The sequence below is a fragment of the Crocuta crocuta genome, unplaced genomic scaffold, assembly GCF_008692635.1.
Source record: "Crocuta crocuta isolate KB4526 unplaced genomic scaffold, BGI_CrCroc_1.0 scaffold119, whole genome shotgun sequence".
In the NCBI taxonomy this organism is placed as follows: Eukaryota; Metazoa; Chordata; class Mammalia; order Carnivora; family Hyaenidae; genus Crocuta; species Crocuta crocuta.
In genome coordinates, this window is record NW_027551562.1 from 10,062,137 (window position 1) to 10,076,341 (window position 14,205).

The following is a 14,205-nucleotide window of genomic DNA, read 5'->3' on the forward strand; positions in this document are numbered from 1 at the left end:
CTTGGGCGCCTGTCTGCCAACCGCCCCCCGGGAAGCCATCACACTGGGCTGTGCTGAGACCCCCCTGCTGCAGGGAGGGTGGGGTAGCTAAGTGCCTGACCCGCGGCTCCCCGGTGACGCTGCAGCCCCGCGGTTCGGAGGACCTAGGTGAGGCAAGGAGGGCGGGAAGCAGGCAGCAGGGGCGGCAGGTCGGGCTCCGGGTGGGGGTCCGGGGGCCCGGGAGAGCACAGGCACTTGCTCCCCCCTTCCTCAGCTGGACCGTCCAGCTCTGCGCGGCCCGCCCCGCCCTCTCCCTGCCCGACGCGTCGAAGGAAACCCGTCCTCAGCATCCGTCTCACCTCCTCCCGCGCCCCTTGCTACCCCTGCCTTGGTCACCAGGGAGTGAGGGACCCACAGGGGAGCACAGTGCCAGCCACCCCTGCCCCCATCTCCCTCCCTTGGAGGCAGGAGCCCCTCTGCTTGCCCGTGGGCGCTGAGTGGCCGCCCGCTGAGCCTGGACTGCCAAGGCCTGTGCTGAGGTGTCCCGGGAGGGGACTCCCAGGAGGTGGTGTCTGTAGCCATTTGGCCCAGGCATCACTGCCTAGTGCCCCTTCTTCCTTGGGAACGGAAGCCTGGGTGTCTTGCAAGGGAAGAACTGCCCAGATAAACGCCACCCTTCCCAGCCTGCCTTGCAGCGTGGTCTAAGTTCTGACCAACAGAATATGTGGGAAGCTGGAGCCCTGATCTCACTTGACCTGAAACCCACAAAGTTCAGACTTCTCGTTTACATGAGCCAATTCATCCCCTTTATGGTTTAAGCCAGCCTGGGTGGTATTTTCTGTCACAGGCCACGGCAGCTCCCACAAGGTACTGTGGGAACACGTGTGCTGTGGGAGAGGCTGTGGCTCAGTCCTGTGCGCGGAGACGAGGGAGAGGATCCTGGGGACACACAGAAGGCTTCCTGTAGGAGGAGGAGCACTGGAGGGTAGAGGGTAAGAACATTCCATACCATGGGGTGAGGGTTAGGGCACAGGGGCCGGCCACGCTGCTGCCAGTCCCACAGACAGGGAGAAGCCACGGCCCCCAGACACAGCCATTCTAGGACCATGAGCCTGGCTGCCCATGGCTGCCGAGCCCCGTACACTCTGCCAGGCTCCACTTGGCCCAATTTAAAATTCACAGGTAGTGCCTCACACCTTGCTCGGAGCTGTGAAAAGCACAGCACGACCTTTACACAATCTGGGAGGTTTATTTCACACACCACCCGGAATTTTCAAGGCCAGAGGGATTTGCCGCTCCATTCTCCTCCGGCCACGCGCATGGGTCAGGCGTGCGCACACATGTATGGCAAACACCGGTACCTGTGGCCTCATAGTGTGGGGCCTGCACGTCCCTCGTGTGTTTATACGTGTCTGGGTGTGCGAGCCAGCCGTGTTTGTGCTCTGCGCTCACATGTGCATCCACGGCCAAGCGTGAGTGTGGGGTGGGCAGTGCACACGTGTGCGGTCTGGGTGTGCACGTACATGTCTGTGTACACTCCTGTGTGTGCATGATGTGCACGTATGTACACGTGTGTGCACACGCGTTGCACAGAGGCGCCAGCTAACACACGTACTCTCCCTCCAGATTCAGCACTGAGGCCCTGGGGTGGGGTAGGGCCGGGTGAGCGGGGCCCCAGCACACCCGGGGGGCGCATCCACCACTGACTCTGCGGCCCCCGCCGTGACAGGGCTGAGGGTCTCTGAACAGACAGGGACACAGCCACGGCCGAGGGCGGAGGTCTGGGAGCCCAGCAGTGTGTCAGCTGCCCCGTGCGATGTCAGGGTTCGGGCTGGAGCCCCACTTGCACGTAACCCGTCTGTAAAATGGGTGTCCGCTTCCCCCCTGGGGCTCCGAGGGAGGCAGGAAGAGACGGGGATAGTGGGTTCGCCAGAGAGCCTTGGGCCAGCAGGGGCCCGCCCCACCTTGCCTGATGCTGAGGAACTGCCCGCCCCCTGGATTTCTAAATCGAGGCTCTTTGGTGCCAAGGCTGGCGTGTCAGAGCCTCAGAGGCCCCCCGATGTGGCCGCCCGGTCCTGACTCTGGTGGGGAACGGGCGGCTGCTCCCCAGGTCCCGGGGGACCTTGACAATCGCAAGCAGGGGCTGGGGGTGGCCGTGAGCAGGGAACCCAGCCTCTGCTCCTGGCCAGGAGGGGTCCAGACCCTGGGGCTCCGCACGGCGGCGGGGGCATGGGGGGGGTGGCTAAGGATGAGGGAAGGTCTCCAGCACCGTCCCATCTGCTCTGGGCTCCCTGGGCCCGTTTGTCTGACTCCTGTTCCCACCCGGGGAGGGGGAGGGGGAAGGGGGAGCGAAGTCCCTGTGTCTTTACTCCTTTTATGTGCTGGGAAAAAGCCTCCCCCTCCTTCTCGGGGTTTGGGGAACAGCTGCTATTCACGCCCTCTAAATATGGGGCCAGCAGGGCGCCAGCAGCCATGGGCACTAAGGAGGTCAACCCAGGAGGGACAAGTCCCACAGCCATGGCCCCATTTGTGACCCACATCGCCTGCCTGTCCCACCCTGGACTGTGGAAGGCATGCTGGCGTGCGATTCCGGGGGTGCGGGGGGCTCGGATGCGCACCAAGGCCGTCACCTCCTGATGCACACGCACACGTGCACACACACCCTTGGGGGGCATGCCCCAGGCCCCTCCCTGCCTGCTCCCCACCCCGGAAGTGGGACTCTGGGCCCCCTGGGGTCCCGCGTTACCTCAGCCCCACCAGGGACACTGCCCCAGCCACGTTCCCACCACCGCGGCCCTGGGGGCCTATTCTGTCGGCAGGACATGACCTCACGGAGTGCAGACAGCGGAGCAGTGGGGGGACGACTCTCGGGCGCCCAGCCGCGCTCTGAGCTCGCCCCACTGGCAGAAGGTACTGGGCACCCCCGCCGCTGGCCCGGCAGCAGCACCAGCCTGGTCCCCAGAAGCCGCCTAGGCCCTCAGCACCGCCCTCCCCCCCCCGCCCAGCGCCGCCGCCAGGTCCCCGGTCACGCACCGCAGCCGCGGGGGCACGGGGCACACGGCGCNGTTTATTTTTTTCCTGCGCGCCTCACTCTTTTTTCTCCCCTAAATCGGCGCATCGTGGGGAATTCGCGGTTCACCCTCCTGGTTCCCATTCCGGCACGCTCTCCTCTCCGCTGCCTTAATTATCTAATTTGTAATATTTCATCTCCCCTCCCTTTCATCTCTCTCCGAACACCCCGACCGGTTAAAATAAATATGTATTTTTAATTTGGAGGCGCCTGATTTAATCTGGCAGGCGAGGCTCTGCCACTCACTGTGTGACGCTCCGGCTGAGTCACACTCCAGGCCACCAGGCGCCCCAGCCCCCCGCCGCCCCGTCTNGACTGCTGCCCCTTCCCAGCCTGCGTGGTACCGATTCCCAAGCCTTCATCGCGTTTGCAGGGCTCCTCTCAGACCACCCAAGGGCCGTTGTCACCTCCCTGGAGACCACATCCCCGACCTTGCAGCTGAACTGGGTCTGCGGTTTGGTTTTCTCCCCTCCCAGGCTGGGGGGGCGGGGGGGCAGGGGCGCACCTGCCTGTCACAGGGTCTCCTTGGGGCAAGGGTGCCAGAGCGCAGGAGCCCTGCCTGCGTCCCCCGGCCACACCCCAGGCGCCCCTCACCCAGAGACCTCCTGCAGCCTGTCAACCGGAAACGGCGCCCATGTGCCTACATTACCGTGCGTCTGCTCCCAAGGGAAGTCCAGTGGGCTCGGTCATTCATTCGTCCACTCGGCCGCTTGCTCACTCATTTACCAGAGTGTCTGTCTGTCTGCCCGGGAGGACATTCAGAGTCCAGGGGTTCAGAAAGCAGGGGGGATGTTGGGGGATGGGCCTCTGGCTTCTGGAAGGGCTGGAGACAGCGGGAGCACACAGCCCCCACGCCCCAGGGTCTCTCGTCCTGGCTTGGCTGCCACTCCCACCGGCGCTCACGGCCAAGACCTGAACCCGGCCCTCCTGGGCGGCCCGTCCACCCAGGTTCTCTCCACTGTCCCCGTCCCAGCCTGCCTGCCCCGTGTCCCTTTCCCCGTCCGTCTCCAAGGCCGGTGGGGACATGTGAGGGACGGGGACACACACCAGGAGGCCGCACGATGCTCATCCTCACGCCCCCCCCCCCGCAGGGCCAGCACCCCGCCGAGCCTCCACGAGGGACAGCGAGCTGTGCCTGCCCCTCGACCTGCGGCCCTCCGTTTCCAGGCCCCGCCGAGCCGCTAAGAGACCACAGGGAGGCGGTGCTGCGGCCGCATGTGAGGGAGCCCGGCGCCTCCCTGCAGGGGCTGGCCAGGGCTCTGTGCCACACGGTGCCCGGGGCTCCAGGCGTGGCCTCGGGACAGAACGACGGAAGCGCGGTGGCCCGTCCCTGACGCGGGGCCTCGCAGAGAGGACGAGGACGCGTGGAGCGCACTGTCGGCGTGGCTCCGTGACACAGGGAAGGGCGCAGGCTCCTGGGGGCGGGTCCGAGTGACCTCCACGTGGGGCCCCTGCGCAGGCTCAGGCAGCCCTGAGGCCAAGTGGGGCGGGGCAGGTGAGCGGGACCCGAGGTCCCAGAGAGCAGGTGCGCGGACAGGCGCCGCCCTGCCCGGCCGTGGTGCCGCCGGTGTGCACGTGGGAGGTGTGCGATGACGTGGGTGTTGGTGGTGGCTTTGGTGTCCGCACATTCTGGGTGCGCGCGCATGCGCACGTGCCTGCACGCCCGGGACTGAGACCACGTGGGATCCGCAGCCCAGCAGGGAACCGGGGCAGACAGGGCCCCAGGGCCCCTGCAGAGCCAGGCCCTAGCGCGAGGGCACAGAGGGGCAGTAGGTGCGCGTGGCCCCGGGACGTGCTGGGGGCAGGGCCGGGGCAGAGGCTGCAGGGGGACGGAGGGCTCTTCCGGGTCCAGGGAACTCTCCCCTCGCCCGTCCACACCTCCACACCTGCCCCACGTAGGCCTCCGACCGTCAGACAGTGGTCAGTAAGGAAGCCCCGCGGCCCGCCCCTCGCCCGGTGTGGGGCACGGGCAGAAATACGGATGCCCCGGCCACACGGCCTGCGCACCCGCGGGCCCACGGCCCAGCCAGGAAGGGGCTGCCCCGGAGAACAGGGTGCAGGGAGAGCACTGAGGGGGGCCCTCCGCCTCCCAGGGCTGCTCGCGGGAAACGGGGAAACGGACCAACCAGAGGCAGAGGCATTAAATGAGCCAGACCCTGGCTGTGGAGGAAAGGGCCACCCAGATTCTTGTTCTTGGTTCCCCGAGTCTCCAAACCAGGCAGACCCATGCTCTTCCACCACCTCCACCATCGCCTCCACCACCTCCACCACCACTACTATCTTCCCCCATCAGGTTCTTGGCAGAGGACTATGTAAGTCAAATGGGGGCGGGTAGAGGGTAAAGAAGAGCAGAGAGGATGGGCCGTCTCAGACCCTTGCCATGTTACTTGCTTGTCATGTGACCTTGCACACCTGACTAGCTGCCTCTGAGCCTCCATTGCCCCACCTGTAAGAAGGAAATTGTGCTCCCTGACCTCTCTACTTTTCAGTGTTGTCTTGACAGTGAAATAACGAGAAGTGGTTGAAGGCGCCATGTAAATTCTGAAGTATCACCAGGTGAAGTTCAGTCCCCATGGGGCCCCCCTCAGCCCGCCTGCCAGCCCCCACGCTGCCAGGTCTTGGGACAACCAGGGCTCCGGATGCCAAGCCCAGGAGCGCCTTTGACAAGGTGCAAGCAACATACAAGCGAGCCCAGAACTCCCTCTGCTCCCTTGGGAGAGCCCAGCCTGGCACCCGGTGGGCTCCTGCCCACCTCTGTTCAGACTTTGGGGAAGGGGCGAGGCCATGGGAGGCAGAGGAAGGCAGGCCCACAGACGCCAGCTCTGGACTGGGCGCTCACTGGGCACCGTTCTTGCCAAGTGTCTGCTCCACAGAATACTAGCACGTGTTTGCAGGCTGCCCCTCGCGGTCTCCAGTGCCGGCACCCCCCCCCCCGTGGGTCCCTGTCCCTCCTCTCCTCCCCTCCCTTCCTTCAACCCTCCCCAGCACCTGTGCAGACCCTGGATCCGGTCTCCCCCAATGACAGAGACAAAGAAGAGGTGACCCCACAGTCCCACTTATCCACAACAGTGACTCCATATGTAGAGGGATTTGGGAACACTGAGGCCGCAGGTCACCTTCACCTCGGAAAAAGGCAGGGTCCTCCTTGAGGGTGATATTCGCCAAAGGGAGAGAGTGTCCCAGACAGAGGACATATCAGGAAGGGACTTAGAGAGCAAGGAAGAGCCTGGCTCAGGGAGGGCAGGACAGGAGGGGTGGACGGGGACAGGCTCAGGGTGGGGCCGGGCTTGGCTTGCAGTTTTTTTGGCAGGAAGCGGAGCCCCTTCGGGCTTTGGCGCCCACGGCACACAGACAGCCTGATCCTTCAGAAGGACGTCGGCGTAGCGCCAGGGTCTACCTTAACAACCTTGATGTTTGACCCAACTGTCTTCCTTTTTTGGTTGAGAGAGAGAGCGTGTGAGTCGGGGAGAGGGGCAGAGGGAGAGAGAGGAGAATCTCAAGCAGGCTCCAGGCTCAGCGCAGAATCCGTGACCCTGGGATCATGACCTGAGCTGAAATTGAGTCAGATGCTCAACCGACTGAGCCACCCAGGCGCCCACAACCCAGTTTTCATTAAATCGATGGTAACAGTGAGGCCCAGGCAAGGAAGGGCGCGGCCCACAGCCACACTTCAGGGCTCTCACATCCCACTCGTATGCCCTTTGACCCTCCCCAAGGTAGAGGATACCAGGGCCCTCCCACGATGCCTGCAAGTTGGCCACCAGCCCTGTCCCCTGCTGCGGTAGTTTGGTGGGGACTCCCGAGGCCCAGGCCCCATACTGCACCCTGGTGCCCTCCCTGCTATGGCTGACACGGGAGTGAAGAAGCCAAAGCTGTCCCCACGTCATCACCTGAGCCCTGAGTGGAGCTCCCCCGTCGCCGTGGTGACAGCCCTGGCCAGCTGGAGGAGCCTGGGCTCCACCTGTGGGTAGGGAGGCCCCCTGAGGCGGCCTCACCGGCCCTGAGCCCGTGCTGCCCATCTGCGGGGGTTTCCCATGGCCTGGGAAGCCTGCTCTCCCCTGTAGGTGGGGAGAGGTGCGGTGGGTCCGCATCCAATCCTATCTCGTTCTTTTTTAAGTGTCGGTCTGCCTGAGGGGCCGGCTGTCCCGAGGCTGCCTGCCGCCTGGGTCCTTGCTGGCACCTGCCTTCGGGGCCAATGTCCATTCTGGGAGTGGGAGGGCGGACCTGTCCTCAGGCGGCCGCCAGACCTGTGGCCCCCACACATGTGCACACACGCACTTGTAGACACGCGTGCGTGCACACATACATGCAGACACACACGCGTGCATGCTTACTTGCACACCAGTGCACACACCTGCAGACAGACACAGGCTGACAGGTGCATCCTGTGCTCCCTGCTCCTCTGTGCACGTGCCCCAGTCTCCCTCCCCCTCCCTGGGGCTGCGGCATCCCCTGGGGGCCCAAGCTGCTCTGAGAACCGGCACCACGGATCGGTGGCAGGAGAGCCTCCCTCATACGGTGACCTGGGACCTAGGCCCCTCCGTCTGTGGCCTGCCAGCCCCGGATCTTGCTTGATGTCATCTTTATCAATCAGGGGAAGGGTCTGGGGTCTCTGAGAGCCCGACCTGCCAGCTGGCGCTCCGTAGGTTGGAACGAGTCACAGGTCACAGCTCAGGAAGAGGCGCTGGGAAGTGAGGCCCCATGTGGGGTGTTGCCTGCACGCAGTGAGGCACATCAGTGTCACCATCGAGTGTACACTGAGGGGACCCATCCAGCACACAGGACCGCTCAGCAGAGGCCCTACTGGGACAGGGCAGACAGGGAGAGGTGATCTCCGGGGGGGGCGGGCACTGGGAGGCTCAGGGCACAGAGCGGGGGGCAAGCTTCTGACCTAGGCCCAGCCCCTCTTCTCCCCGAGATGGATCTCAGAGCCTGGGCTATGAGGACTCACAGGCCTCAGCCCCAGTGGGTCTGTCCCCCCAAGTGTCCAAGGCCACCTTCCGAGAAACCTTGGTGTGGAGTTCTGCATCTACTGCCCTCTGTGCTCAGAGTCAAGGCCGCGCTCAGTCTGCAGCCAGGAATCATGATCAGTATGTCTGTCCACCCTCCTCCCAGGCTGGGCTGTGTCCCGGGGCGCTCAGACCAGGCCCCACCCCCGGGGACAGCGGGAGAAGGTGAGACGTCCTGGTGCGGCCAGGGGTCTGGGACATTGGGGCCTGGGGTGCAGGGTGTGGGGAGGATCCGCGGGCAGAGGCTGTGACTGTGCGGGAGCACGTCATCTCAGAGGGGGCCGGGCGGGCACCGGGTGGCTGAGGGAGACCTCGGCTGCCCCCAGGAGGGGCGAGGACCCATCTGCGGTCAGAGCCGCTGGGAGCCCGCCGTGTGCTGAGTGTGGCGAGTGCGGCACAGAAGCAGCAATGCCTCCAGTCCGTGCCCCTGCTGGCTCTGTGACCCCTCTGGCTGCCGTTCTGATTGTCCCCACACCGTTTGTTAAATGCTTCCTCTCCCGCCGCTGAGGGTGTCCCCATCCCCTGGGACCCGCTAAGCTCAGACAGAGGGCCTGGAGCGAAAGCTGTGTGCCCGGGCCCTGAAGGGTGCCCAACCTCTGCTTTGAGAACCAGGGCTGGGGGCGGGGGGCTGGTGTGGGCAGGGCACCAGGCCCACAACAGGGGCTGGGAGAAAAACGGCGATGACTGCAGGTGATGCTTGTCCCCAGGATGTGAGCAGGGTATTGGCGGATCAGGACTTAGTCTGTCATTACGGATCGATGGTAAGTGTACGCCTGGGACCTGGGCTCAGCCAGTGATCAGAGCTCAGTATGCACTCTGAGTCAAGGCTCAATCTGTACCAGGGATCGGGGCCAGGGCCAGGGCTGACAGGCTGCTGTGAGGCCCCCTCCCTTCCTACCTGCCGATCTTGAAGACCCCCTTTGAAGAACAAGTCTTTGACTCTGGGCCCCACCCCGGTCAGAGTAAAAGCTTCGGGGCCAGTCCTTGCCCCTGGCTGTGTAACTTCGGGCAACTCACATCACCTCCCTGAGCTGCCATTTTTCCAGTTCTGGAATGGCACCCTGAGGGCAGACGGACGCGGGGAACATACCGGGGGGCTGCACTCCCAGTCTTCCCCATTTGCGGGGGCCTCGACGGCTCCAGGGCTCCCCAGCTGGCCTCCAGCCCCGGGCACCCCACAGGCGGCAGCAGAGGCAGCAGCGGGGGCGGCCGGTGCCACCACACCCGTCCCTGACCTGCATTTCCTCTGCCCAGCCCCCCGGGGGGTGTTAGGAAAACCCGCCAATTGCACCTGGTTCTCACTGAGAGTTGTGAGAACCAGTGGTTGAAAATAGCCCGAAACTACCCGGCCTCCACCCCCAGCCCCAGGGAGGGCAGGGGCAGGCGGGGGTGCCCAAGGAGTGGGCAGGGCCACTCACATTACATACGCCTGCTCACGGCACCCCACCCCCGCCCCGCGCCCCTCCGGGAGCGCCTAGGACTCGGTCAGCACCATGGCCAGGGACACGGGGCTGCCCGGCGCCCGGGTGGGGGCCTGGACAGGCCTGCGAGACGCAGTTGGCCCCGCGCGCTTTCCTGGGGCTGAGGGCTGAGTGCAGAAAGTCCTCAGGGCACGCGGTCCAGTGGGGACTCGCTGTGTGGCCTTGGCCAGAGCCTTCCCCTCTCTGAGCCTTCCCTGCCGGGCCCAGACAAGAGCAGACATGGCCACAGACATGAGCCCAGCAGAGTAGACAGGCCGCCCTCCCCGCTACCCGCACCCTGCTCTCCGCTAACCCTCTCCCAGCCTGTGGACCAGGTCTCAGGGCGAACGTTTCACTTCTGAGCGCCCCCCGCTGCCCCGCGGTGCCCTCCCAGGTCTGACACTGTCCACGGCAGCAAGCACGGCGCCCAGTGAGGGGTCGCAGTCTGCAGGCCCAGCGTCCCCCTGAGCGCCCCCCTCAGCCTGTGACGCGAGTCACCGCCCTAGGATCTGTGTGCGGGCAGGCCTGGCCTTCTCCAGGGCTTCACGGGGACCGGACCGGGGGCCTGGCGCCGGCTGCCACCCGAGGGCTGGAGCCCGGCTGCGGGCACAACTTCCGAGGGGCAGGCGCTCTCCCTCCTGTGTTCCTGCCTTGCCAGCCCTGGGCTCCAGCGTGTAGCTGGGCCCCCAGGGTGGGGGGTGGGGGCGCGCTGAGGGCGTGTCCACGGTGGGTCCCGAAGTGCCTCTGTGGTGCTGAGGTGGGGCGAGGCCGGGGGCAGGGGGGGCTGCCACCCACTGCAGTCACACCTGCAGACCCTGAGGGGCTGGAAGAAGGGGGTCCTGTCCTGTGGGCTGGACTGAGTCTGTGCAGGGGAGGCAGGAGCCCGGCCAGAGGCAGGGCCTGGCNTGAGCCCGCCTGCAGGGAGCCTCAAGCCCGAGTGCGTCCACGTCCAGACCAGACAGGCCGGCACACGGGGGTGGTCAGCAGAGGGCTGTGGAACTTCCCAGAATGGTAGCTGGCGGCCATCTGCCCAGGACCCACGGACGGCTGCCTGTCAGCCCAGGTCTGGGCCGGCCCCGTGGTGGAGGGTTGGGTCCCTGTCCTCCTCTGGGCCCAGGCAAGAGGAGGGGCCAGGGAGGGTCCCAGGGTCCTATCTGTGCTGTTTCTGCAACACAGGAAGGGGCCTTGCCTGCTGACAGGGACGGAGGGCTTCCAGGAGGAGGGTCCTTCTAAGCCTCATTCATTTTCTTTAATGTTCATTTATTTTTGAGAGAGAGGGAGGAGCAGGGAGAGGGGGTACAGAGGATATGAAGCGGGCTGCATGAAAGCCGGACGTGGGGCTCGAACGCACAAACTGTGAGATCATGACCTGAGCCCAAGTCGGACCTTCAACCGACTGAGCCACCGGGCGCCCCCTGAGCCTCATTCTCCAGAACCTTGGCCTTCCCAGGGAGGTGGGAGCCTCCCTCCTCTCTGCCTCCCTCCCCAGCTGCTCCACTACATTGCCCTCACCTCCCAATTTGGCGCCCTGTAAGGACTGGGCCCGAGCTGGGGGGGGGGTGCCCGAGGGCACAGGGCTGGGCCTCGTTTCTGCTGAGCAGCGCCTGCAGGCTGGGTCTGTCCTGACTGAGAGGCTAATTGTGGCTTGTTGCATCCACAATTAATTATCGTGCATGTGAATCAACTAATNTAAGGGCTGGGGGCGGGGGGGGGGGGGGGGGGTGCCCGAGAGCACAGGGCTGGGCCTCGTTTCTGCTGAGCAGCGCCTGCAGGCTGGGTCTGTCCTGACTGAGAGGCTAATTGTGGCTTGTTGCATCCACAATTAATTATCGTGCATGTGAATCAACTAATTACTCACCATGCTCAGCCCCCACCCTGCGCCCTTCTGCCTCAGGCTCGCAAAGTTCACTGAGTAGTTGGAGAGGGACGTTGGGAGGGAAACCCCATGCCGCGTGTCCCCTCCTCCCCAGCATCTGGCGGCCCCTGGAGTCAGGCCGCTGAGTGCCCTCGCTGCCCTTCCGTCCCTGCAGGCAGGGTGGGGAGACCACAGACCGAGGGAGCTTGGGTCTAGACCCCCCCCAGCAGGACCTCAAATCACCCCCCTCCTGAGCCCTCACTCCTCCCTCTAAGACTGGGGTGGTCCCTGTGAACCTGGCTGGAGACGAACAACAGGCCCTGAAGCTGTGTTTCCCACGGCCTCAGCCTGGCTCCCCCCAGCTCCCCCCCCCCCCCCCCCTCCGTCTTCTCTCTCTGTCTCTATGCTCTTCAACCAGCACTGCANGCCTGGCAGCCGAGCAGCCAGACGTGGACACCTGCTGAGGAAACAGGCCCAGTGTGTGACCAGGGTCAGGCCCAGGGTGTGACCAGGGTCAGGCCCAGAGTGTGACCAGGGTCAGGGCCCAGTATGTGACCAGGGTCAGGCCCAGAGTGTGACCAGGGTCAGGGCCTAGAGTGTGACCAGGGTCAGGGTTCAGTGTGAGATGAGGGTCAGTGTTCAGAGCTATTTAGGATGCTTGGCTGAGCCAATGGCTGTGGTCAGGGATTGGTTTATGACCACGAACAGGGCTTAAGGTGCCAAGTGGCACATCCCCCCAGGGCCATCTCCCCACAAGGAGGCCCTGAGACCTGGCTTCCAGCTGGGCAGGGAATTCCAGCGGAGGACCATCTGTTCCAACCTGCCCCACTGCGTCCACCTGGGCTTCTTCAAGCTGTGGCCGGGCCCCCACTTTTAGGTGCGAGTGGTGAGGGTCAAAGGTCAAGGAAGAGGGGTTGCTGGATGTAAACTGGAAGCAGATCTCTGAGAACGTGGCCATTCGTTCAGAGATCTGGAATCTGGGAGTGTCTGGGCCCTGAGAACCTGCAAGCTCATTCGGTGGAGACAGCCAGGACCCACAGGGAGACTGAGGCCTCCAGGCTGCGTGTGAGGCCCTCCTTACTTCAGGTCATTGAGCTGAGAGCCGGTGCAGGGGGGGGTGGGTGATGGGCAGAATTAGCCACATCTGATCTTCAGGCTCCAGACTGACTGCTCTCCCTCCTCAGGGAGGAGCATGAGGGGGTACAGGTCCTCTCTGCCTCCAGGTCGGGGAACGATCTGGATTCCAGATCAGAAACGGGAACACGGGGTCAATTTTATACACGGGGCCGGTCAGGGGAGGCATGGCCCTGCTGAGAAGCCCCAGTCGAAGGGGACCCCACCTTGCCCAGGGAGCCCCAAGCCAGGTCGCAAAGCAGAGGAGCGGGGCTGGCTGCCCCTCCCCCACCAGCAGGGAGCGGGGCTGGTGGTACAACAGCATGAAATCCTGACTCAGAGCCGCCAGCACCCTTGGCGCTGCTTCATGGCCTAATATCAGAGGCCCCCTGGTGGCCGTGGGCTGCTAGTGCGTGAGGACGCGAAGGCCAGGCCTCTGCAGGGAAGACCCGGCCATGGAGGCTGGGCAGGTGCGGCTGGGGGGCCTCCCAGGCAGCCCCCACCCCTGCATCACCTCCATCTCTTCCTCCAGTTCAAAGGCCTGGGGAGGAAGGTTCCTTCCCTCAGGAGGGGAGGCAAGAGTAAGCCTGCCTGGAGGTTGTCCTGGGAAGGGCCCGCCCCTGCCCCGGCGGGGTCTTTGTCTCTCGGCAGCCTCCCCCGCACCACCCCCGAGCCCCTCGGGACACCCCTCGAGGTGCAGGCCCCAGGCTGGCCTTGCAGGAGGGACTGAGGAGCTGAGCAGGTTGCCTGGGCGTCCAGGCCGACCTGAGTGGCCTTCCCCTCCCCCCCAACCCCCCCAACAGCTGGTGCTTGTGATGAGGGTGCTGACGGCAACCAGCGATGGTGCTGACAGTGACGGTGCTAGTGGCACTGGTTGGGGGTCGTGGTGATGACCACGGGGAGAACAGCACAGGGCTGGATGCAAACCTACAGGTTGAGAATGGTGAGGATTGTGAATTAACCCCGACTCAGTGTCCTCGTGAGTCTGCTGAGAAAAGCAGACCGTTGCACCAGATGTTGCGCTTGGACAGCAGAAGCACAAGTGGCCTGCTAAGATGGTTAAGTGTGTAAAGTATTGAATATTCAAGCAAAGCCAAAGAGGATCGTGCATTCAGAGTGGACCACAAGTTGTGCAAAAAGAGCAAGGGGCTGGGAGGCAGTAGCCTCCCAGCAGAGAAGAACCTGGAAGGAATGTCCCTGATTCCAGTCCTCCAAGGCTCTGGGTTCCATTCTAGAGAGGCCCCTGTGGGTAACTGGCCAAAGTCTCAGGAGAAGAGGAATTACAGATACTTTAAGATGGAAGATAAAGGGCCCATCTCCATCAGTTTATGGAAAACATGGAACCAGGATGTCCCCACTGTCACCAACTCAAAGGAGCCTGGATGGGGGGTGAGGATGGAGAGGGATGAGGGAAGACAGCTGCGCTGGCTGAACGGTGGGCTGCACCTCTGCTTTCAAGCCCACCTCCTTCCGGCTCTTCTCCAAGGCCCCTTGCTCGGCGTTTCTCAGTCCCCTGGGAAAGGACCGGACACACCCACCTGGACAGCACAAGTCAGCCTCCCCCACTCGCTCCTCTCCGACGGGGCCCAGAGTCTGTGCTTCCGACTGCACCTTCTGCCCCACAACTCATTTCTCCTTCCATTCAGCCCGCCATCCCCTCCCGTCCGCCTCCCCTCACCCCTCCCCACCAGCCCTCACCGGCACCCTGCCTCTTCAGCC